The sequence below is a fragment of the Mandrillus leucophaeus genome, unplaced genomic scaffold, assembly GCF_000951045.1.
Source record: "Mandrillus leucophaeus isolate KB7577 unplaced genomic scaffold, Mleu.le_1.0 Scaffold397, whole genome shotgun sequence".
NCBI classification, from domain to species: Eukaryota; Metazoa; Chordata; class Mammalia; order Primates; family Cercopithecidae; genus Mandrillus; species Mandrillus leucophaeus.
Genome location: NW_012104220.1, coordinates 1,675,481 through 1,701,380, shown reverse-complemented (window position 1 = coordinate 1,701,380; position 25,900 = coordinate 1,675,481).

Here is a 25,900-nt window from a genome sequence, read left to right as displayed (position 1 = left end):
GTTGTGAAGAGACACTGGCAGAAGACAGCCATGTACAAGCCAAGCAGAGAGGCCTGGAACAGATCCTTCCCTCACAGCCTCCAAGGAACCAACCTGGTCGACACTTTGATTTCAGACTCTGGCCTCCAGAACTATGTGAGACAGCACATTTCTGTTGTGGAAGCCTCCCAGTCTGTGGTACTTTGTTACAGCAGCTCCAGCAAATGCACACCATGAGTGTGTGTGTGACTGTGGGCATCTGAGTGTCAGTGTCAATGTGTGTGTAGACCGGGAGTTGATCTGGTCATAAATCTAAAGATGGCCATCATGCCCCTCTTTTTCTTTGCTTATCCAATACCACTCACATTTCGAGGCCTGCCACAAATCCCCCTTCTTCTTGACATCTTTCACCGGTTCTCAGTGCTCCAGGTGCAATTCTGGCTGCCACCAATTAATCGCGTGATTCATGGTGACCTTGAGGGGAACAACCTTTCTCATTAATCTTTGGGTCCCTAGTATTTGTCATATGGCCCAGCATGTAGTAAGTACTCAAATAGTATTTGTTTGCTTCACTTAACCTTCTATTTAATTTTTTTTACTGTGAAATACAACAAATGTAGAAAATTGTACAAAACAAGACTTTACAGCCCAGTGTTTTACCACAAAGTGAACATCTGTGTAACTACTACACAGAACAAAAAAATACATTCATCAGTACTCAGAAAACCCCTTACTCTCTGCATGTCCTCTTCTGGTGATTTTACCTTCCTTGCCCCTGAAGGGTAACTACTCCCCTGATTTATATGGTAATCACTTCCATGACTTTCTTTATAGCTTAGGCACCTAAGTTGCATCCTAAATCTCATAGTTCAGTTTGCTTGGTCAGTATTGAAAAGGTGTTCAACTTTGCCAGTAATCAAGAAAATGCAAATTAAAAGGATGATGTAATAACACCACACACACAACAGAATGACAAAACTTAAATGACTGGCAGTAGTGATGTTAAAAATAAAAAATTGCAAAAACAGCTGAGAATATATATTTATTTTGGAAAAGTTTGGCATCATCTCAAGTTGAAAAACAAAAGTGTGTGCAGTGTGCACACAAGACATGGTTGTGAATATTCCTAGCAATATAATTGGTAATAATGAGGTGATGGAAAAATCACATTGTGTTTATGGTTTGTCACTGTCTGATTACTATTGATATTGAACCTTCTCATGGTTCTTGGTCATCATGGCAGGGATTCTTAGTATGTTTTGAAGTACATCTGCAGAGATTCCTATTAGACATCTAAGTGAAGATGTCACACAGGGAGTTGGATATATATGGAGTTTATGGGAGAAGTCAGGGGACAGAGATAGAAATTTGGGACCATCAGCACACAGATGGTGTAGAAAGCAATGGAAGAGATAAGATGACTTAAGGGATATGAATGCTGATAGAGAAGAGGGCTGAGGGCTGAGCCTCAAGTGGTCGTGAGGAATCCAGTAAATGAGATTGGAAAGTAACAGACAGTGAGGTAAGAAGAAAACCAGACACATATGATGTTCTATAGTCCAAGAAAGAATATTCCCAAAAGTGGGAATTATCAAATGATGATATAATTAAATAATCAATTGATATTGGGAAGTCAAATTAGACAAAAATTAGGAAAAGACTATTAAGTTTGGCAATGCAGAGGTCATTAACGACCTTGAAAATATGGTTTTAGTGAAATGGGGGGATATTAACCTGAATGGAAGGGGTTCAAGAAATAATGAGTAGCGAGGAAGTGGATGCAGAGAGCATGGCAATGTTTTGAGTGGTTTTATTGTGAATGGAAGCCAAGAAATGGATAGTGGAATTAATGGGAAAAGGAGGAAGGTGTGTGATCAGGTAACAAACCAGGAGAGAATGAAGACAATTGCTGTGCTGAAGTCCTTATATGGGCAAGAGGGGACATGATCCACTGCACAGATGGAGAGACTGGCTTTAGAAAGGAGGACAGACAGTTCAAGCCCTGTTATAGGAAGGCAGGTGAGGTGCAGGCACAGCAACAGAGAGGATGCCAGGTTTGGTTGCAGGGTAAGAAAGTTCTCTTTGGGATGTTCCTCCTTTCTTAGTAAAACAAGATATGATGTCGTTGAGAGACCAATGTGTAGGACGTGTTGAAATTTCAAGTGAAGAAGAGTGAGTGTGTGAGAGAAAAACTTGTCTCAGAGGGCAGGAGAGTGAACTGGCAAGGACAATATGCCAGAATTCCTGGTTAAGATTGAGGACATTGTTAAGGTTTGTGGTCATGATTTTAAAGTGTGATTAGTCCAAACGATTGTGGGATTTCCTCTGGCCTTCAGAATTGGCTTGGGTGTAGGCGTGGAGTAGGCGGACAGCTGAATGTAATTAGGATTGTGGTTTTGTTGACTGAGTACATACATAAAGGGCAAGATGAGCAGATGAGAGCTGAGAGTGTATATGCGAGGCGATGTTAGAGATGGACCAGGGAATTTAAACTGGGGAAGGAGGGAAGTGAAAGGGTGGTAGGTCCAAGATTTGTATATCCTGAGGTTACTGCAATTGTGGTAAAAACAATGATCAAGATGGAAAGCTCAGAGGTTGCAATTAGAGCGACACTTAAAGCCAATATTTTGGAGGAGTGAAGTTATTGACAATGAGAAGAGACAGGGTATGACCAGGAAAATAAGTGGCTGAGGCAGGATATAGGATAAATTCAGCAAAAAGAACAAAAGTCTGTGAGATCTATGTGATTATTTAACCACCCCCCATTGTTACAGAAGTGGAGAGGAAGACGGTGAGCAAAGACCCATTCTTTCATTTAATGAGAGTCATCAACAGGTTGGAAGGTGGACTCTTACAACAATGTGAAGTATCAGATGGTATGACTGGGTTTACAGGATGGAGTCAGGAGTGTTAGTCTGGAAGAGGCAATGAGGAGAGCTCCCCGCTTCTTCAGGACAAATGTTATCAGAGGAAAAACACAACCAGTGTAGTGACTGGGGGAAACGGTGCCTTTGGGATCTACTGGAGATTTTCATTGGCGTGAGAAGGTGATGTATTCAGAGAAATTGAGTTTCTAGGGCTTTTTTTCTTTTTTTTTTTTTTTGACAGAGTTTTGCTCTGTTGCCCAGGCTGGAGTGCAATGGTGGATCTCGGTTCACTGCAATGTCTGCCTGCTGGGTTCAAGCGATTCTCCCGCCTCGGCCTCCTGAATAACTGGAATTACAGGCATCCACCATCATGTCCAGCTAATTTTTGTATTTTTAATAGATACGGGGTTTCATCATGTTGACTAGGTTGGTCTTGAACTCCTCCTGACCTCAGATGATCCACCCGCCTTGGCCTCCCAAAGTGCTGGGATTAGAGGCGTGAGCCACTGCACCCAGCCTCTAAGTGTTTTTACTCCTAACAGACCATGACTTCCAGAGGACCCTGAAAAGGGTTGGGAGGGCAGTGAAGGAAAAGGACATGGGGTTAGATTGGCAGATAGAGAAAACTATATGGGGCTGTGAAGGTGACAGGGATGAAGTCACTGAAGTTGGTCCCTACGTCTTCTAAGGAAGGAATGGGTCACTAGTTTTAGGCAGACCTTGGACTGGTATCTGCCAGTGAGTAGAGGTCTGAGAGGAGATGCTGAGCAAATGTGACCATATGTGGCCCACCAGGAGCATGGGGAGCTCTGTGGGTCTCTCTTCCATTCTGTTGTGAGTAGGTTCAGACCAGAGGAGGGGTCAATCATGCTAATATGAGGCAATCTCTTACTGATACAAATGTAGAGAGATAAGATCATTTAGGTAAAGAAGGCTCTGGGTCAGTATACTTCCTGATTTTGGTTTGCTGATCTCAGAAGAAAATACTGGGATATGATCTTCTGCTGAAAGGAATTTGTTTAAATCATAAGCAGATGAAAACGCGTTGGTACCCATAGAATATTCTTGTCCTGGATGTTTTTAGCAGCTTATATTTAACCAGCTATAATTCTTCTTAAGCACCATTTTGTTCAGTCTTTTGAAACTGGAGATTAGTCTTTCAATGAGAAATCTGCATTTCATTGTAAAGATGGAACACAATGCCTTCGGCTTACTCTGTGGAGGAACAAGCTTATTTTGGTAATATATCTTTAGCATATTGTAAAAACAGTGATTGTAGCAAATTTATTTCAGGCAAGACAGACTGAGACATGCACATGTGTGACTCAAGGGGCATGAACCATACATCTTCTGTTTCCCATACTTTGAGTAATGAAAATTTTAGAGGTGACGTCAGTTATCTTTGATTTCAAATTGGGCGTCTGTGATGAAAGAACCAGTGAGGAAAAAAGTAATTTCAGAATGAAAGATTATTGTAATTAGAGTCGGCAACAGATCGCTGTGCTATTAAAATGTTTGTTTACTTTCTACTTCCTTGGGGAAGATACAAAATCTTAAGAATTTTGACCAGTGGTCAGTTCTGCCTCCCATTCTAAATATTGTGCCTAGTAGAAATTGCAGGGGAAAGGCTTATATTCCCTCCGTGGTGCTAGCCTCACTCTCAAGCAGTGTTTTGGCAAGAGGCATCCATAATAACATCCACCAACATCCACCAAGCCCTGACCATTTATTTGACTACCATTATAGAGTTTGAGTCCATTCTTGCATGTGCATTCCTGTTGCCACTGTCCCAATTCAGACACTCAACATCTTTCAGCCATGAAATTGCTGTAATTTGTGAAAAGGTAAGTATGATGATTTCAGTCTAAATCAGTTAAGGAAAAACTGTTTTGAGGGGATGAGGTTTTAGTTAGGTTTAAACGCAAGTTAGAATGTTGAAGGGTGTTGTAGGTGGGAAGGATGTTTTGAGTAAAGAAATCATGATGAGAAAGCTTAGGGCCCATTTGAGAGGTAGTAAGCAGAGCAGTTGACCAGAATTCCCTCAGGAAGGAAATGAGATGGGAAAGTTGGGGCATGATTTAGTCAAATTCTGATTCCCCAGTGAATGAGATTGAGCTCTACTTGGAGAATTGAGAACAATTCCCCTCCCTTTACTTTTGGTGAAAGGAAGATAATTTTCAGCTCTCTGGTGTCTTGGATCATCCTGAGGAAGAAACTAGAGGAGAGGTTATAGAGGATGGTGGTCACAGCAAATATCTCTCCTGGAAGAGAACCTGCAAACAGTGATGGTGGGTGTAGTAGTTAGGGTCATCTAGAGGAATAGAACTAATAGGATATATGTATATATTAAAAGGCGTTTATTAAGGAGAACTGACTTACATGATCACTAGGTAAGTCCCATGATAGGCCGGCTGCAAGTCGATGAGCCAAGGAAGTCAGTGGTGTATCAGTGCGAGTCCCAAAACCTCAAAAGTAGGGAAGCCAGCAGTGCAGCCTTCAGTCTGTGGCCAAAGGTCCAAGAGTCCCTGGCAAATTACGGATATAAGTCCAAGATTCCAAGAGCTGAAGAACTTGGAATCTGATGTTCGAGGGCAGGAAGCATCTAGCACAAGAGAAAGATGAAGGCCAGAAGACAGCAAATCTGCTCTTCCATCTTCTCCTGCCTGCTTTATTCCAGCCTTGCTGGCAGCTGATTAGATAGTGTCTACCCAGATTGAGGGTGGCTGTGCTTCTTACAGCCCACTGACTCAAATGTTAATCTCTTTGGCATCACCCTCACAGACACACCCAGGAACAGTACTTCGAATCCTTCCATCCGATCAAGTTGACACTCAGTATTAACCATCACAGTCAGGGAGGGACCACAGCTGCAAAACCTGCCATGGAGATTTATCAGCTCCTGTGGCTCCTGGTCACAGCCAGCAGGAAGGCATTTAGAGGTCAACTGAACACTGCCTCTAGACCTGCCATCAGCAGGACTTTGGCATGCTTTTTGTTATAATAAAGTTTTTGTTGTGACTGAAACTGCTGTAGAAAAGTCAGGCCTTGAGACTCAATTGTGCTGCTATAAAAGATCATAATTCTTAAAAACCCAAGTCTAATAGGAACCTTAGTAGAAGTGCAGGCTCTCACAAAGCTCTAATTTTGCAAATAAATAAGACAGCAAAGCAATGTCTATAAAAAGACTTTATGCTAATAAAAGAGATTGTTTTGCAAGGCAAAGATGACCAGTAACACATTCAAAAAGACAGATATTTAAAAATTCATCCTATGTCTGTTTTACAGTTTCCAGGATAGAGCCTAGTACCATTCCTGACAGAAAGCAGGTGCTCAAGAAATATCTTGTAAATGAATGAATGTGAAATGTTCTGGACTTGGGAAGTAGTGCTCCTAATATTTACTTGGCTTAAAATTGTTTTTGAAAAAATCGTTATGTACAAACATGTGTTAGCAACAAAGAAGAAAAATATCCCACCATTTCCCCCAACTTTCAGGATTCTTCAGACCAGGATAAAGAGTAATTTGACTAAAAAAATCTATAAAGCAAATAGTTCTGAATACTTGATCTGGCAAAACTATCACAAACTTGCTAAAGGCATCATAGCCAGAGCAATGAAAATATTAATTAGTTATTTAATGTTTTGAGTTCATGGGAGAGTGTGGATTCTATTTGCTAAGTAACTTGATTTGGTTTTAAAATACAGCTATCACAGCAGGGTGGTTTGCATAGCTCTGTTGTTCTTCCCTGCAACTTGTTATCTTTTGCGTTTCATAGCCTTTTTGCTGTTGGCAATGCCAGTGAAGAATCTACTGCCCACTCTTCCAGTGGGTCAGGACTAAACCAGGGAGGAATTATGTATATTAGCAGATACGGCAGTTTGGGGTTTAAGGGTATCACTCTAAAGTCGCAATTCACACACAAAGAATCAGTTTTATGTGATGTGTGGGGCTGTCAGGTGGGCCTGGTTAACCAGCTTCCCCAGGGGTGACTTTTCCCTGTTTGGTCTGATTTGCATCAAAGATAAGAATCAGGCACCATCTGGTGTTCAGGCAGTATCTGGTCCACGGTGGCATGGACCAGATATAGTCAGAGGTCAGATGACCCCCTGAAGGGGGGGAGGTTTTCCTTTGGATACCATTCTCAGAGTTTGCGGGATCCTTCCCCCTTTCTTATACCTGTATTCTGTCTGGGCCAGTTACCAGGTATTTATTTCATAAAGGGAGTTTAAACTATTCTTGCAAGGGTAAGCTTTGTTTTAAAGTTTGTGAAAGTTGCATCTGTACTGAGGTGGCCTTTTCTCTAGGGCAACCTGTTATCATAGAGACTGGGTAATCTTTGGGCCAGAGTTGGAACTCCCCAGGCCAGGTTACATCATACTGCCAAGTAACACATAGTGTAGGCCCTGTGAGATGGATGAGTGGGCCCTATGGCTATCATTAATCTTATAACCATGGTATGTCTCTTATAGTATACTACATTTTGGATGAGGAATCAAATTGTGGAGAGCTCAGGCTGGAAATACTGTGTTGCTTGTAAGGACTGGGTCTTATAACAACATCCAGCAAAGCCAAAGGGCTGTGCAGAAAGGTTTGGTTTGACAGGGGAGTGAACAGAGGCTCCTTTTTTAGCAGGCTCAACTTGAACCTGCTAAAGTCTGATTGAAAGAGAAAAGACCAAACGGCTAAGGTGGGAGAATTTTCTCCCCTCAGTGTTTGGGAGAGAAAACTATGAATGCCCTCCAGCATATCGAAGAATGGAATTGTTTTTAAAAATAGAATTTGTGGTTGTTATAAAAAATGTTGAAAATACATTGTCATAGACAGTGCGCTGGGATTCTCCTCCTGGGAAGGAATGCTCCTACTTAGGTGAGGGGTGTACCTGGGATTACAAACTAAAGGTGCAAAATAAGAATAAACCTTTATCTGGTGGTTTCTTTATATCTCCTCCTGTGAATTCTGATTTTCGTTCAGAAAGAGAGGATGGATTTTCTTGCCTTACAGTTTCCGGGGAGGCATGCTGTGGGAGTCTCACTGCTTCGAAATAATTCGTGGATGTTTTGTGAAACCTTTTGACCTGGCTGGGAGCCTGGGGCTTTTGAGCATTCAAGAATAATAGGCAGCATTGAAAAGGAGTGGATAGAATGTTTTATTAACTGTAGCTATTTTTATTAACTGGAGTCAGGGGAATATCAGAAAGGATCAAAATTTAGGAATTCTTTGAAAAAGCTTTTATTTTACATGAATTTTATTTTACTTTGCTCCAATGCTTTACTCCATGGTATAACAGATGCCCTAACAAATGAGAGAGCTAAGATGAGGCTTTGAAATTTGTATTTATTGTTAAAAGTGAGAGGGATATGAAGAGGGAGAGAGAGAGGTGAAGAGGTAACGGTAACGTCTTTGAGAGCTGTTTCTTGCCTCCAAACTATGTACTATTCACAATAATGTTTAACCAGCATCCATCTATCTCTCTTAGTCATGCTCACTTTATAGATTTTTATATATGCCCCAACTTAACAGGTACATTTTGAATACCAACTATGCATAAAGCATGTTCTAAGGTGTATAAGGATTTAGAAATAAATTTCATATAGTCTTGGCTCATAGTCTCTTAGTTGGGCTTAACTGCCAATTATAAATTTATTATCCTCTCTGCCTTCCATCTCAAGATTCCAGGCATAGCCTTTATCCTTAGTAGATGAAACTGTTAGGAATTTTTGGTTATAAGCAATAGAAACTAATACTGGCTAATTTAGGCAAAAGAGATGTCTGTAGAAAGATAGGGAAGTTGCTTATGAGATTAAAGATCCAGATTTGGAACAGACAGGAAACATGAAGCCTCAGAGGGTCTTGATAGAAGGAACTAGTCAACTGTCTTTTCAGGGTCAAGAATTTACCAGTAATAAGGAAATTCTGACTATTTTACTATTATTCTTATCTTCTAATTCTAGGAAGGAAACATCTGATTGTCCAAGATGAGTCACATGTCTGCCAAGTTACCTGGTGATGATGAGCCATCTTGATTAATAGACGTAGCATACTGTGAGGGGAGAAGTAACTCACCAAAAGTTGGGATATATTACTAAATTAAGTTGGAAGGGATGCTGGGCAATCAGAAAATTAATAAATATACTTTACAGATAGGCCAGACACTCTCTCCCCTAACTCCTACCTGTGTTAGGTAATGACCTGGGTGACAGAAGATATAGGACATTGGAAAAAGATGATGTTAAATCAAGGGGTGGGGGAGAACTGAACCCAACTCTTCTTCCCCTTCCTCATTTGAGGGGCTGTCTAGACCCAGAGGAGGAAGCAATATCTCCAGACCTTGGAAAAAGGGACTCCTGGGCCTAGTACCACATGATCTCTGACACTGAAAAGTCCATTGCGGTTTGAGGCACCTGTGTGGAGTGGGCTGTACATTGGAGAGGCAATAAGCCAAGTATGCTGGGGCTGACTACACATCAAAGGGATTCCTGCTATTTTGAAGTCAGTCTGGTACACTTGGAACTGTCCGTGGTGCTGACCGGCACCCCTTAAGCCTGTCCTGCAGAATGTCTGGTCTCGCTACTCAGGACCCAGACAAGATTGTCTTTGTGGTGACAGCTACTCAAATGGCCCATTCCCAGATATGGTCCTTGAGGTGGCTGTCACTTGTGCCTATATCACTTGAGTGAGTATACCAGACCCTCCCCCACCACAATGAGCCTGACTACTATATAGAGATCACGACTGAGCCAGAAAGAAAATCGTAGATGTTTACATTGTCTCAGTATTAAACAGAACTTACTGATGTTTTGATTCTAGGAACAAAAACCCAAGTTTTCCAGAATCAGAGCTAATGCCTGCTTGATTTCTCCATGACTGAATCTGGGCTCTTTTGGGACTGAACAGAAGCTCTCAAATGGATATAATCTACTTGATTGGATCAATTAGTTGAATTATTGCACATGCATTTAGTGTGCATTTGTAATGGATAAGCCCTTAGAAGAGTGCTGCAGGGATACAGACTGAGTTAAGAATTGTAGAAAACAGGGAGTAAGGATGGACAGTCAAGCTGTGGTCAGCTTCCACTGTTGCAAGAAAAAAACGTGGGCACAAAATAAGTAAGGGAACATATATGTGTGATGTGTAGAGATTAAATGTCAAACCATGTCATGCTGGGATGAGCTATGATCAAGAGGAAAATTGTGTAAGCAGTATGAAAATCAGGACTCACCTATGGGTACATGATATCTCCTTATATCAGAAGGGGTCTGGCTAGAGATAGGATGGATGGGCTATTTGTGAGACAGTATGGCAAAAACACAGTGTTTGTAAAAATATTTTTGATAAAACTCACAGTGAGAGATACATATCACATTGGGGTGCATATGCCCCCTACCCTCCCCTCCACATTTCTGGGACAAACGTTTTATAAAGTAATGCTTATTTTTTTAAGTCTTACTTTAAAAAGTGACTTATGGGCCAGGCATGGTGGCTTATGCCTGTAATCCCAGCACTTTGGGACGCCAAGGCAGGCGGGTCACCCGAAGTCAGGAGTTCAAGACCAGCCTGGCCAACATGGTGAAACCCCATCTCTACTAAAAATACAAAAATTAGCCGGGTGTGGTAGAGCACACCTGTAATCCTAGCTACTTGGGAGACTGAGGCAGGAGAATCACTTGAACCTGCGTGGCGGAGGTTGCAGTGAGCTGAGATTGCATCACTGCACTCCAACCTGGGTGACAGAGTGAGACTCCATCTCAAAAAAAAGTGACATGTTTTTCAAGGAGTACTTATATTACTTTAAACAGTGACACACTCTGATATTTTCTATTCTATTCGATTGCATTCTATACCTGTCTATTCAACTTCTAGAAAAAATGCTGATTGTAGTCCAGTAGATTGCATTCAGAACCACTAGTGGGTCACAGCACATACTTTGATAAATACTCCATAGTGACTGGATAAAGCTTCTGAAATCTGTTAATCTAGGTTAAAATTTTGAGTTTTCTATTTCCTAATTTTCCTAAATAATTAGTGTCTAAATCATCTTGGGTTGTTATAGAAAATAGCATAGACTAGGTGGCTTAAACATCAGAAATTTATTTTCTTGTTCTTCTAGGTGCTGAAAACCTGAGATCAGGAGTCCAGCATGGTCAGGTTCTGGTGCGGTGCTCTTCCTGGCTTGCGATCGCTGCTTTATTGCTGTGTTGTCACATGACCTGTCCTTGGTGTACGCAAGTGGAGACAGGTGTCTCTCTCTTCATCTCTCATAAAATCACCAAACTTATCAAGTCCTAGGACTCATTTAACCTTAATTTTCTCGTAAAAGCCCTATCTCCAAATACAGTGGCATTGGGGTTAGGGATTTCACATGTGAATCTTTGGGTGACACAATTCAGTCCACAGCACTTGGGCAAGTTGTTTAACATCTCTGCATCTCAGTTTCTTTCTCAGTGAAATGAAGGTAATAATATGCTACATAGTTTGTCTGTTCATCAACAATATTTACATGTGCCAGGTCCTAGACAAAAGACCAAAAAAGCAGAGAGAAATCCTCACCCTATGGGACACTCGTGAATAATAAATGAAGTAATGAGTGTAAAGTGCTGAGCAAAATGTAGTGCTCAATAAACATTTGTGGTTGTCATTGTTAATTGGTAAGATGCACCTGGTTGAAATGGAGTCCATCCCCTGGATGAGAGGAGGTATCTCCTGTCATGTTGCGGGTGAGATACGGTTGTTAATGTGGGTTCAATCAGCCTGTCCACATGGCTTGGATGTGCCCTTCTGTGTATTCCTCACTCCGCCATCACAGAGTCAGACCCAACACTGTGGGGAACTCAGCTGTATGAAGATAAACGGCATGATTTTCCATAACTGAGATGGATAGGAGTCACAGGGACTCGTAATCGAGATGGATAGTTAGACATAAACGCAGCTCTAATGCATCGCATCAGTGCTATAATAAAGTTATGAACAATGAGCTGTGGGAGTACAGAAAAGGGTGGTGAGTTCTGCTTGGGGTGGAAAAAGCTTCTCAGAAAAGTAAGATTTGAGCTTTTCCTCTCTTAATTTTCAGGAAAAACTTAAGGGTGGTGTTTTAAGCAGAGGCAACAGCACAAAAATGCTTGCACATACATGCCGAGGGTAGGATAAGAAGCCAGGGTGTCTGGATCAAGGGGATGCTGGAGGTTGACAGTGAGTGGGCAGGTGCAGGTATAGCAAAAGGGACTCTAAAGTCTGATTTCTTTCTTAGGAGATACAGAAAACAAATACTGGGGGTTTTAAACAGGGAAGTGTCTGGCAGTTGGGAAGAAAGGTTAGATAGGTGGGCATTCCACTAGGAAGCTATTACAACTCAGGGGAGACATGGTGAAGGTGGGACAGTTGGTAGTGGGGAGAAATGGACTCATGTAAGGGACATGTGTGAAGTTGAATTTATGGGGGTTAGTGGAAGATAAGAAAGTTAGAGGAGTCAAGATGACTTTAAAATCTTTCTCTTTGGTTATCGAGGGACCCTTATCTGAACAGCAGATGCAGATGGAAGAGTGAGTTTGGAGAGAATAGTGAGTTCATAATGGGCATGCTGAATTTGAGTTTTCTACATGGTTTGTGTAAACAAGAACTTTGTGATAAAGAGAGAAGTAACCGCAGACGTAATTATATTACGACATAATATTCGGCCCCAATTAGCTGCCGAGAAACCTGTTAACCCAACTTCCACAAAAAATCGTATTTGAGAAAGTTGAATTTGAAAACTAATTTGAATGTCTGGCAGTAACTGAGTTGCCAACAAACTGGGAGGATAGAGCCTGACGTGTTGCCTGTTTCTGATGGTGCACACACTGTTTCTTTATTTAGAACCTCTTACCAGTATCAATTAAACCCAGTTAAATTTGACATCTCTTAACCTTACATTGGATCAAATTCACTGCTACAGCAGAACCCATATGGCACGGAGACAGTTGTACGCATCAGTTCATTGCTTATGTAGAGCTGCTGGCCCAGTGCCAACCAGTAATCACTGCTTTTTGTTAATAGACATGTTTGCTTTGCAGTCATTTCTATACACAGGGCTCTGGATTAATTAGATAGAAATCTGTCATCCATCTAAGAAACCACAAGAACTCACTTTCTGTGCTTCTGAGGGAAAGGGAACAGCAGATTTTGGCAAATTTTAAAAAATGTGTTTTCTTGTTTCCATAAGAACTTAGCCGACTATCTAAATAACCAGTGCATAAATAATTTTTGATAATTAATAAAGACCATAGAATGGGTTGAGGAATTGAATAGATGAGCCCTCAGATGAATTAAGGTGAGATTTTTCTCATGATATGAATTAGTTAATTTTTTTAAAGCACTTAAAAAGTATTTGTTTCCTTGCAAGTCAACAGGTGAATTTTGTTTAGGTGTAAAGATTTACAGAAAGAGCTCCTCTGGCCATCAGGTCAAAGGTTTGTTCAAGCTGAAAAAATAGCCACCAGGTTTCTTTGCACACAGGTTTGGGTGGGCAGAGAAGTGACCTTCCAGGCACTTCTGCAGCAGAGCTCTGCTGTGACTCTGCCTTTGGGGTCTGCAGCACCAAGCTGCCTCAGGGAGAGACCCCTCCACCTTGAGCAACTTCTGCTACATCACTAATGAAACCCCGCTGGACATGATTTATGCAAAATTCTTCTCTGAAGTCAGTATTTCCAGACTGAGTTTCTCTTGTGGTAATACAGATATTGCTTATTGTTTCTTATATGGAATCATCAAAGATTTAAACAGCACCCCAGAATTTCCACCCCATTTTTATGGGTCGTTTAGACTAGTGCATGATACATATTTGTTGAATGAAGAGAAGATGGAGGTAGAAAGCAGAGGAACTAAACTCATGTCTGTGTAATGATGTCTGATGTTTCTATATTCCTGCATTTAAAAGGCCCCAATCTGCTATATGCATTGGACCTCTTGGTTAAAAAGAAAACAATCTATACCATCCAGGGTTAAACAAATGATTGATTAGTCTGTTATTTGAATTACCTAGTTTGTTGCAAACATGAATCTTGCATTTTTAGAATCCCTATTTCTGTTTAAATGTTTTATTTTATTTTTAATTGGCATATAGTAATTATTTATATTTAATGGTTACAATGTAATATTTTGATATACATATACATTGTGGAGTCATCAAATCAGGCTAATTAACATATTTATCACCTCAAATATTTATCATTTCTTTGAGGCAAGAACATTTAAAATTCTCTCTTTTATTTATTTTGAAATATAAAGTATTTTATTATTAACTATAGCCTCCATGCTGTGCAATAGATCACCAGAACCTGTTTCTCCTGTCTAAACGAAACTTTGTGTCCTTTGACCAGCATCTCCCCCTTTCTATCCCACTCCCTCAGCCTCTGGTAACCGTCATTCTACTTGCTACTTCCACGAATTGGACTTATTTAGATTCAGCATCTAATGAGATCACATGGTATTTGTTTTGCTGTGCCTAGTTTATTTCCCTTAGCATAATGTCCTCTAGGTTTATCTATGTTGTCACAAATTTTCTGCTTTTAAAAGGCCAAATAGTATTCTGTTGTGAATTTATATCACATTAAAAAGTCCATTAATCAATTGATTGGCATTTTGACTGTTTTCATATCTTGGGTATTGTAAATAATGCTGCAACAAATATGGTAGCGCAGACATCTCTTCAGCATACTGACTTCAATTCCTTTGGATATATATCCAGAGGTGGGTGGGATTGCTGGATCATGTGAAATTCTATTTTTAGATTTTTGGGGGAACTTCCATATCATTTTCCAAAATTGTTGTACTAATTGACAATACCACCAACAGTGGACAAGAGTCCCTTTTCCCCACGTTCTCATTAACACTTGTTTCTTTTATGTTATGATAGATAGCCAATCTAACAGGTGTAAGGTGATATCTCATTGTAGTTTTAATTTGCATTTCTCTGGTGCTTAGATATGCTGAGCACTTTCAAATATATCTGTTGGCCATTTATGTGTCTCTTTTGAGAACTATCTGTCAAGTCCTTTGACCATTTTTAAATAGGGTGGTTTTCCTGTTACTGAGTAGTTTGAGTTCCCTGTATATTTTGGATATTAATCCCTCATCTGATGTATGATTTGTAAACGTTTTCTCTTGATTTGTGGATAGTCTCTTCCCTCTGTTGTTTGCTTCCTTTGCTGTGCAGAAGCTTTTTAGTTTGATGCAATCTCATTTGTCTATTTTTGCTTTTGTTGCCTATGCTTTGGTGTCATATCCAAGAAATTACTGCCCAGACCAATATAATGAATCTTGCATTTCTATTTTCTATATAATTTGTTCAAACACCACTTTATACTTATTGATCGCTCATTAATTGGTTCACTATCATGCTATGTTGGGTACTTAGACACTGGCAGGTTGAGGTTAATAGACCTTTTCCTGCTTTTCACGGTAGTTGCCTCAACTAGCTGTATTGTGATTATGCAGTAGACAATCCATCTGATCCCTGCTTTCCAACTTCCCCAATGAATGAGGAAGACCTTGGTTTCCTTGCTCAATACCTTAGTTGTAGTATAAAGTTATCAATGTATTTAGCCAGGGAAAGGAAGTAGAGGACATAGGACAGATTAGGCAGCCACAGAACTGATACGGGCAAGGTGAGCAAAGACTTGTTGGTGCCTGAGGCAGAACAAAGAAGACATCAGAGCTGATTCCTGAAGAGATATCCAGGGTTGTGATTGCCTGAAGTGTTTCAGGGAAGGTAGGTGAGAGCCAGTAGGAGTAGAATCCACATAATTTAACATCTGTGTCTTAGGTCTGGTTAGTGGATTGTCCCATAGACAGGGGCAAATGGCTAGGCAGTACTCACACAAAGCCTGTTAGGGCAGTGTTCGTTGGGGAAAACATTCTGAGGGTAGGGCAGTAGCAGTGTGCAGGTTCATCATTGTCCATTGCATCCCAGGGAGGCACATAGGGATCTAGCAGGACCAGGGGTGAGGCTGTGGACTTTGAGGATTACAAACCACATGATTAGGGAAGCATTGGGCTCTCCTTTGATGAGCTCAGTGGTGTGGATGCCATGATAATATGTCATGGCAGAACCTTAACTCCAGTCCTGTCTGGCCAGTTTGGGGATAGTGTTAGATGGAGAACCAGCCTGTCCCTTCTGTGGTCAAAAAGCTGAGTTCTGAGCCGTGGAGTTGAATCTGTACATCTGGGCAATCTGGGAGAAAGATTTACATCAGCTTCCTTGATGCCTGCCCTTCACTTGATACATTGTGTGTGGGATAGGAGATTTGGGTTGGCCGGGATTGATTGTCTTAAGTCCTAAGCCATAGTTAGCATCCATGAAATTTGGAGGAGCTAGCTTCTTTTTCTGGGAGATGTGAATAAAAGAGATCAGTCCTGGGCAAGTTAGCACTTACTTCTCACCAAGTGATCAGACACTTGTTCTCATAAATCGTCAACATGTCCAGAGAAAGACATGGAGGTGCAGAAATAACAGAAACTGCCATTATTTGAATGCCTACAATATGCCAGATACCTTACTAAGCATTTTCTCAATGAATTATGTCATTAAATAATGGCAACACTTAAGGACGATAGCATTTTAGGTAAGGTACCTATGATAATCAGAGGTTAAGTAACTGTCTCAAGACCATTCCACTAATCAATGAAAGAGCTGGAATTTATCTTCAGGAGTTCCAACTCCTAAGCCTGTGCTAATAGGCATCATCCTGTACTGCCTCATTGCCTCTACTGGACAGTCCCAAGATCACGCAATCCAACTGCGTATCCTAGTGGTTCTGTTTCTGGGAATCCTTGTACTTAAGAAGCTCAATAAGAGAAGTAATATCACATTAAGAAAATACAGGTATGCTTTGAGAAATATAGAAAATAACAAGCAATGTATTTATTCACTAACTTCGAAAAGTAAATAACCGTCATTAGCAATTTACTAACTTAAAAAAATTGTCATTTTCATTCTTTTGATGATTTTTATAGCTTTATTGAAGTTCAGTTCACCTGTTTTTAATCCTATTTAGCAAAAATGTTATCTGTGTCAACTGTATCAGACTTTGCTTTTACTTGCTTATTTTTGGGCAGTTATCTTTAAGTATTAATATGAATGTTTCACTTAACAAAGCCCAAAATTCATAAACATGTTTGTGCTCCTCCAAATCAGCATATGGAATTTGTAATAGTTTACTGATGGCCTTTGCCCTCCTAATTTTCATGAGATTATTACCTATTATTTAAATTGTTTTTAACTGTCTTAATGTCAGTCATTGTTTTCCTTTTTTTCCTCCCAATTTCAGTCCATGCTTGTTTAGAATTATCTACACATTTACCAGTTTCTTTGGTCACTATTGCTTCTTGCAACACACTCATTTCATCTGTATTTAATTTCCTTCTTATTGAAGAATAGTATTTAGTAGTTCTTTCACCAATGACTTTCTCTCAATCTTGGTCTGAAAGATTTTCATTAGTGTTGATTTTTAAATGATTAGTTAGCTAGCTATAGAATTTTCTAGATTGACATTTATTTTCTCTTTGTAATTCTTGTTTTTGGTGTGATTCATCAATTTTAAATTTACTTATTTCTCAAATCTTAGAAAATTTTCAGCCTTATAACTTCAAATATTATAATTCGCCCATTATATCTCTTCTTTTCTGAATTCTTGAGATATATGTCATATCTCCTCATTTCCCCTTCATATCATTTAATGATTCTTTTATACTTTTCATATATTTAGCTATATGAGCTGCCACTTGGATAATATACTTGTATCTTTTTTACACCTTGTTAATTTGCTTTCTGATGGAGCTGGTCTGCTTTATAACTCATCCATTAAGTTTTCAAAATTGATGACTATGTTTTTAATTTTAAAAAATTCTATTTGGTACTTGTTCACATCTAGGTATTTTAAAATTTACTAACTTTTAAAAAATTGTCATTTCCATTCCTTTGATTATTTTTATAGCCTTATTCAAGTTTAATTTACCTATAATAAGCTGTATATTTATAAAATATTCATTCTGATAAAACTACTAAATGTATGTATCCATTAAACTATCACCTCAAAATAGTAGACATATTCATTGCAAATTCCAAAAATTTCCTCCTGTTCCTTTGTAATTCCTCTCTGTCTCCCTTACTTCTCCTCACCCCTGATTCCTAAGTAACTACTGATCTGCTTTTTGTCATTATATAATACTTTTCATCTTCTGGAGTTCAATATATATAGAATTATAAAAATACAATGTGTATTCTTTTCTTGTGGCTTCTTTCAGTAAAGTGATTTTGAAATTCACATTTTTTAGTGTGACAATAGCTTATCACTTTTTATTGCTGAGTAGTATTCCGTTATATGGATATACCACAGTTTGCTTACACGTTTGCCTATTGATGAGGCTCTGGATTATTTCCAATATTTGGCTGTTACAAATAAAACTGCTACACACCTTCAAGTACAAGTTTTTGCAGAGTTATATGATTACATTTCTAATACCCAGAAGTGGGAAGTCTAAGTTACATGCCATGTATGTTTAATATTTTAAGAAACTACTGTATCATCAGTATATAGAAATGCAATTGATTTTTCAGACAGGTCTTATATCCTATAACCTTGTAAAAGCTCAATTATTAGTTTTGATAGCTTTTTAAATCATGTTTTTGGATTTTCCACATGGATAATCATGTTCTCCATGATGTCTTTGCCGGGTTTTGTAATCAGGCTAATACTGATAAAATAAGATGGAAAGTATCCTGTCTTCTTTAATTTTCTGGAGGAGTTTATGTAGAACTTTTATTATTTTCTCCTGAAATACATGGTATAATTCACCAGTGAAGGATTTGGGGCCTGTAGTTTTCATTTTGGGAAGGTTTTTAATAACACATTCACATTCTATCATAGACATAGGGCTATTCAAATGATCTAGTTTTTTTCTTCAATGAGCTTTGGTAGCTTGTGTTTCTCAAGAAATATCCATTTGGCTATGTATGGTGGCTCGTACTTGTAATCCAAGCACTTTGGGAGGCCGAGACAAACAGATTGTTTGAGCCCAGGAGTTTGAGACCAGCCTGAGCAACATGGTGAAAACCAATCTCTACAAAATATACAAGAATTAACTGGGCATGGTGTCATGTGCCTCTAGTTCTGGCTACTTGGGAGGCTGAGGTGGGAGGATTGCTTGAACCTGGGAAGTCAAGGCTGCAGTCAGCCAAGATTGCACTGCTACACTCCAGCCTGGACAATAGAATGATACCCTATCTGGAAAAAAAAAAGAAAGAAAGAAAGAAAGAAAGAAATATGTTAATTTTATCTAAACTTTAGAATTTATTGGCATAAAGAAGCATGTTAAAGTTGCAACCTTTTTAAGTGATTGCTTCAGGATTTATAGTATACATTCTTAACTTATGGAACTCTTAGTCTACCTTTAAGTGATATTATACTAACATATCTAGAATAACAACTGTACAACAGTTTTTGCCCATGTCTTTCCTCTGAGGCTTTATGCTTTTGTTGTCATCACTTTACTTCTTCTTGGAGAGGTTAACTCTTGCTTAATGCTATGATTATTTCTTTCTCTTTAACATCTCATTGTTTTGTATGCTCACGGATTTCTATTTCCCTTTTTTTTGAGTTTGAATATATAGTTAAAATTTCATCTAGCCATTCTGTAGTTTATAGTTGGTGGAGATTGTCCACATCAGCTCACTCAACCCTGCTGTTGAAGTTCCTCAAAGAGCTTACTGTCCAATGAAAGAAACTAATAATAAACATAATAAACCCAATCATAATTATTCAATTATAATTATGAAAAGTATTATGGAGGTACTATGGCAATTGAGACTCCTGATCTTGTTTTAAGTATCCCTAAAGAAACCAATTTTAAGCTGAGACCTGAAGGTGAATGGTGAATAGTGATTGGCTGGAATAAATGACACTGGGGTGCAGAAATTGCATTTCAAGTATATGCTATTGTGCAAGTATAAGAGACACTGTTCAGTTTTAAAATGTTGATAAGAGATAATGGTGTCTCTTAACATTTAAAAACTGAACAATGTCTCTTATCAACATTTTAAAATTGTTCAAATATAGGCAATATGTGAACAGGTATGCTCAGAGAGCTGAAAGAAAAGCTTGACTAAGCCATATTAATCAAGAGACAGACAAATGAGAAAGAACATTTTGATGATTTTGAAAATTTTAATTGTTAAACATTAGTGGAGAGAGAGTGGAGATTTGCAAAGAAAAAGATGAGGCATTGGGATGAGGTACGAAGTGCAAAGAGAAATGTACTACCCAGGAGTGGATGCTATTAACACTGGCAAATGCACCATGATGGCTAATGGAACCAGCTATTCATTTACTTTATATTTTCCTTCACCTAACATTTATTTCATGTCTATACAGCAGGAACTGTGCCTTCAGTCTAGTCTAAATACAGACACATAATTAAATACTTATATTTGATAAGAAGAGAGAGAAAAGGGCATTTATCAATTTATGTGTTAAAGTTGGTATTGTTTTAGATTTCTTTTCCTTTGGATGCTTAGATTTTTAGACTTCAAGGGGGTGAGTCTGGGGGCTTACAGTGTTGGAGGCACATTTGAGAGAGCCTGGCTGTGAACCCCACAAAAGCGAGGTGGGAAGGAGATAGTGAGGAAGATCATGTCCATGTTTAGGAGGTGTGGAGACTGGGACATAGCAAAATATTCCCATTACCTTCATATCTTTCTGAAGGTAAAATTTGTTTAAAACGAACACAAAAAACATTCTCAATCAACAGATATAAGAGGATCAAGAAAAGCTTTTGGTAGGTGGCAGAGGTGTTAGGAATAGGTCTTCCTAAGGATGAAAGACAGTCAAGGTTAAGTTATTTTTGCATGCTGAGATCTTACTATTGGACACTAGTTCTTTATCTTTGCTTCTTCCTGCTGTGGTTCTAAATCCCTCTGAAGTGCAGGACCTGGAGAATCATGCTAATGTACCAGCTCCAAGTGATATCTCTGAATAGAGTAGTGAGAGCAACAAGGCAGAATGGAGTATATGAGAAACATAGAGGTAGAGTATGTCCTTGGTGGTAGAATGTGACCTTAGAGGGCATGAGTGTGGTTGAGGCTCACATATTGGGAGTTATTCATTATTTAGATTTGTCCAGTGTGACATCATGATATAGACTTACTGAGATGAACAAAACATAAAATTCATGGTGTTCATAATGAGAATAGTAGCTTTTTTCTGTTCTTCTGGAATTTGTGCTTCGTCTACTATTTTCTTAGGGGTTGGTGGTCATAAAACTTAGTAGTTTTTACTGATATGGAAAAATGCATCTCCCTCCTTTGAAGAAAATGGTGTATGTATGTGTGTTATAACAGATAAGTGTGTGTGTATGTATTTCTGTGTGTGTATATGTGATTTATTTCCCTTATCATCATAGAAAGACATTATGCATTGCATTTTGCAGAACCAGATGGGGAAACTGGACTGATTGTGTGTTTGGATACTTGTGTCTGGAAGCTACAAACCAGAACTAATTAGAGACAGTTGTGGTTGGCTGTGACAGGAGCAAGCTTTATGGCTGGTGGACTTTAATTCCCAGAGTGCTACATAGCAAAGAGAAAACTTAGAGACACAGTTCTGCCAGCTGGGAATCTGTGGGCACTTTTGCACACAGTATTTCTGTGGGGTGCTTACTATACAGAACAGTAACTCTTACTATACAGAACAGTTAACTCTTATTAACATTTTGAAACTGAATATCTCTCACGTAAAACTTGACTTGTTGCTTGCCTTATTAAAAGCTGGAGGCCCGAAGGTTCCCATAGATTATGTTTGTAGCTTGCCTTGATGATATATGTGTAAATTACTATGCTCTAAAGCTCATTTTCAGGCCCATTGTCCTATAGATGTTTTTAGTTTCTGCCACAAATAAAGGATCTATGGCTCACACAGGGTAAAATAAAGAATCTACGGCTAACATAAAGTTGCTGAGAGAGCAATAGCCATGCCCCAGAATCTATGGATGGCCAATGATGTCCAATGTATGCAAATGTGTTTCCACTATGACACTGGATATAAAAATATTTATGTAAGGACAAGGTTTAATAAGCATTTTCAGGCACCATTTAAAGGCCACAAAGAAATGTGGCCTAAATGGGCCTGGATGTGTGTAACTAATGTGCTCAGACACTCTGGCCAAGGACTTAGGTGTTTAGAGCACAGCAGTAACTAGTTTAAGACTATATATATTTAATCATCAATTGCTCTAGTTAATACTGTTCTAATTCCTGGCTTGTTAACTGCTTATGAACACACTGAACACACAAAGTTGGCAACCAGGTTATTCAGCTTGACAGGAATAGCACAAATCTATCGGCAAGCCTGGGAAAAATGTATGTATGCATATATATATAATATGTACATAAATATATATTAAATATGTAATATATTTACTATATATGTATTTAATATATTACATATATTTAATGTATGTATATAATTATGTTAATATATAATTATATATAAAATTGTGTGTATAATTATATATTATATAATATATAATCATACATTATATAATACATGTATATATAACATATAATTATGTATACATATATAAATATAAACATAATTATATATGATATGTTATATATACATAATATTCATGCATATATATGTGTGTAAAATACTTTGGATCGTTTTTTCCAAGCTTGCTGATAGATTTGTGCTGTTCCTGAATAATCTGCTTACCAACTTTGTTGGTATGTATGTCATATATGTATTATATACACAAATACACATGCATACATACATACATACATGCACACATACATACACATGCATACATACATACATATCTATGTCTATATCCTCTAAATCTATATCTATATTTATGGAGATATAGATGGCAGGAAAGAGTGCTGGTGAATTTTTAAATTGTAAGGTTTTTTTATAGTTACCAATAGCATGACTTTTCACATGTATGGACATAATACAACAATTCTGACCAAAAGAAAGAGGATTTAAACTTTGAATACAGAAAACACTATAGAGAAGGAGTCTGCTGTTCCAGAGCACAATGCTTAAAAGCTGTCCCTTTCTGCATAGAACCATGGCAAAAGATAAGCAGATGGGAAAAGAGAGCACAGAAATCTGCAGTGTGGGATACCCTGAAGAGAGCTCAGACTTCTGGTTCAGCAATTGATCTGAGGCCAGCACTGGCCTGAGGTGAGTCTGTGCAGTGTATATGTCTGGATAAAAGTGTAAGAGTAACCAGAGATGTCAGAAAGGCCCAAAAGGCGTTTGTGACCACTAAGAATATGGCTAAACATGGTGCTCCTTAAAACTAGCAGTTGATTTAATATCATAGGGATATTTAAAAAATCATCTCTTTCATGACATGTTTTTTTATCTCTCCTACATGATATACATCTCTCTTCACCACCTTCACCAGTAACTATGGTTATGACTCAATTCTTTCCTTCATTTGCTTTTCATTTGAGGTCCAAGACATAGAATGTTGAGAATTCAGGATTTGGAACTAAAATTTTAATTTAGAAACATTGCTCATGGGGCTTAGAGACCAAAGGCTTATCTTTAGGAGCAAATGGCCAAAGAGAAAGATCTACTCTAGAGCATACGTGCAGCCTAATCTCCTAGGAAGTTCCTTCTACCAACCTCTATAGTTGGCTTTTGTCATCTTGACCACCCTTCTCAAGCTTCTACCTCATCCCTGCCTTGTTTCCATCAACAAATGACACATGCTCCTGGAGAAAATGGAAGTTACTAGGCATACATTCTCACAGTTTCACTATTCCTCATTCTAACTCCATATATCCTCATCTTCACTCTTGACTTGGATTAACAAGACTAAAGTCACTCTACCACATGTCCTCTTAATCAGTCCCTTTTACTCCTCAAACTACTACAACTCTCTACTGAAAGTGTTTTGTCAGTGTCACCACTGACTGTATAGTTGCAAAATCGAATGGCTATTCTTTAGATCTTTTATTTCACAACATTTTGCATGATTGATTAAATCATCAATTTCTCATTTACAAATTTTTAAACATTTTAAAATTTCTTATTTACATTGGATTTTATGGCACCTTTTTCTTCTAATTTACCTATTTATTATTTTTGATTAAGCTTTCAATTTTTTTTTCTTCTTTTGACTGTCCTTAAATACCAGTATACCCTAGGCTTCCTTTTCTTCCAACTTTACACTTATCTTTCCTGGACAGTTTCATTCATTCCCATGATTTCAACTACTACATCCATGTCTATAACTCAAGAATCTTAGTATTTAACCAGACTTCTCTCCTGCTGCCCAGAATCATATACATAACCATTCATCATTGAACCCTTGAATTCCAATTAAATTAGTTTTCTATCCCATGCAGGCTTGCTTGATTTTCATAAAAACTAGAATTTCGATTTGTGGCACATGCTTCTAGATCTAAAAGCAGAATTTCAAATGGTACAAACTTATGTCGTATTCAGGCAATGTTAAAATATGCATTTAAACTGAAGTATGAAATGGAAGAATGAGGAGAAAAATACATGGGTTAAGCTATGACCCATGACTCTTCTTCCCCTCCCATTCCCTTCCTTCCCTTTCATTCCTTTCTTATCTATTCCTGAACAAGTGTTTCTTAAAGCTAGTAGGTAGGCAGTGCATAACAGGTGCCCGTGTGGAGAGGGGACAATGTTTGGTGTTAGAGCTCAAGCAGAGTGAAGAGGGTGTCACAAATCGGAGAGGCCTACAGTGTGGTGTCAGAGTCTACATAGTGTTGGAGGCATGTACATGGACAGACGCCTCATGTGGGGGTGTCAACGTCTGAGCTGAGTGAGGAGTGTTTCATGCAGAGGAGATGATGGCAGCAGAGATGGAGGAATGGTTACATCTAGAGTGATAGATCAAAGCAATAAATATATTAACATTAATGGGATCCAAGTTCTCACTTTTGGAGAAGAGAGATACACATGCAGCAGGGAGAAAACTAAAATGAACCTTGTAGTGTTGTATTTAGTTTGGAGATATTAGTGTGAACTTATGATTATAGATAGATAACAGATACAAAAGTAATATAAATATTAAATGTATTTGTGACATATGTGTATACACATATACTACTTATATGTACACATGTACTACATACACACATGCATATACACACACACAAATACACATATATTTGTATATTCCCTGTCTCTGTGCATTGTAAAGATCTTGGAGCAGCAGCTCTTCTAATATCAATGAGCACACTTAGCAGCCAAATATTGGTTTCTAAATACCATTCTCTAATAAAAGAAACCAGAGCTCGACTCATTCCAGGTCTGGGGAGGGAAAATATAAGATGAGCTGGAACATTTTATGCCAGAAAGTGAGGAAATGATCAAAGGATGATGGAGACTTGCCAAAAACACAGGCACCTGCTTGTAGGGGCCCTCAATGACCAACCTGAGGGCAATTTCAGCATCAAAATAAATTATGTTGGTAATAGGTTATAACCCGTTGTGTAAAATAAGAAACCATGGATTCATATATGTATAAATAAATGAATAATTCAAAATTTGATGAGGAAATGGATAGTTATATAGGCTCAAAATATCTCTCTACAGAATATTTATTAATTAAACAGTGAGAAAGAGTAACTTCAGTGGAGAAACCTAGCATATACCACCTTAATCAAGCAATCAAAGTGACCATCATTAATAAGGTAAATCAAGATTCTGTGCCACCTGGTAGGATGCAGTGAGAATACAGCATCACTTCTGTGATATTCCTGCCAGAGATGCCTAACCTGTATTATGAGAAACACCAGAAAAATCTAAACTGAGGGACACTTTAGTAAGTAACTGCCAGTAGTCTTCAAAAATGTTTCCTTCATAAGCATCAAGGAAAGAAGAATAGTTTTTCTAGACTGAAGGAGACAAGTGGGACATGAAAATTAAAAGCTACGCATGATTCTTAACTGAACTCTTCTGATGTAAAGGACATTATTGAGACATTTGGTGGAACTTGAAGGGGGTTCTGAGAAATAGACAATAGTTATATATCAA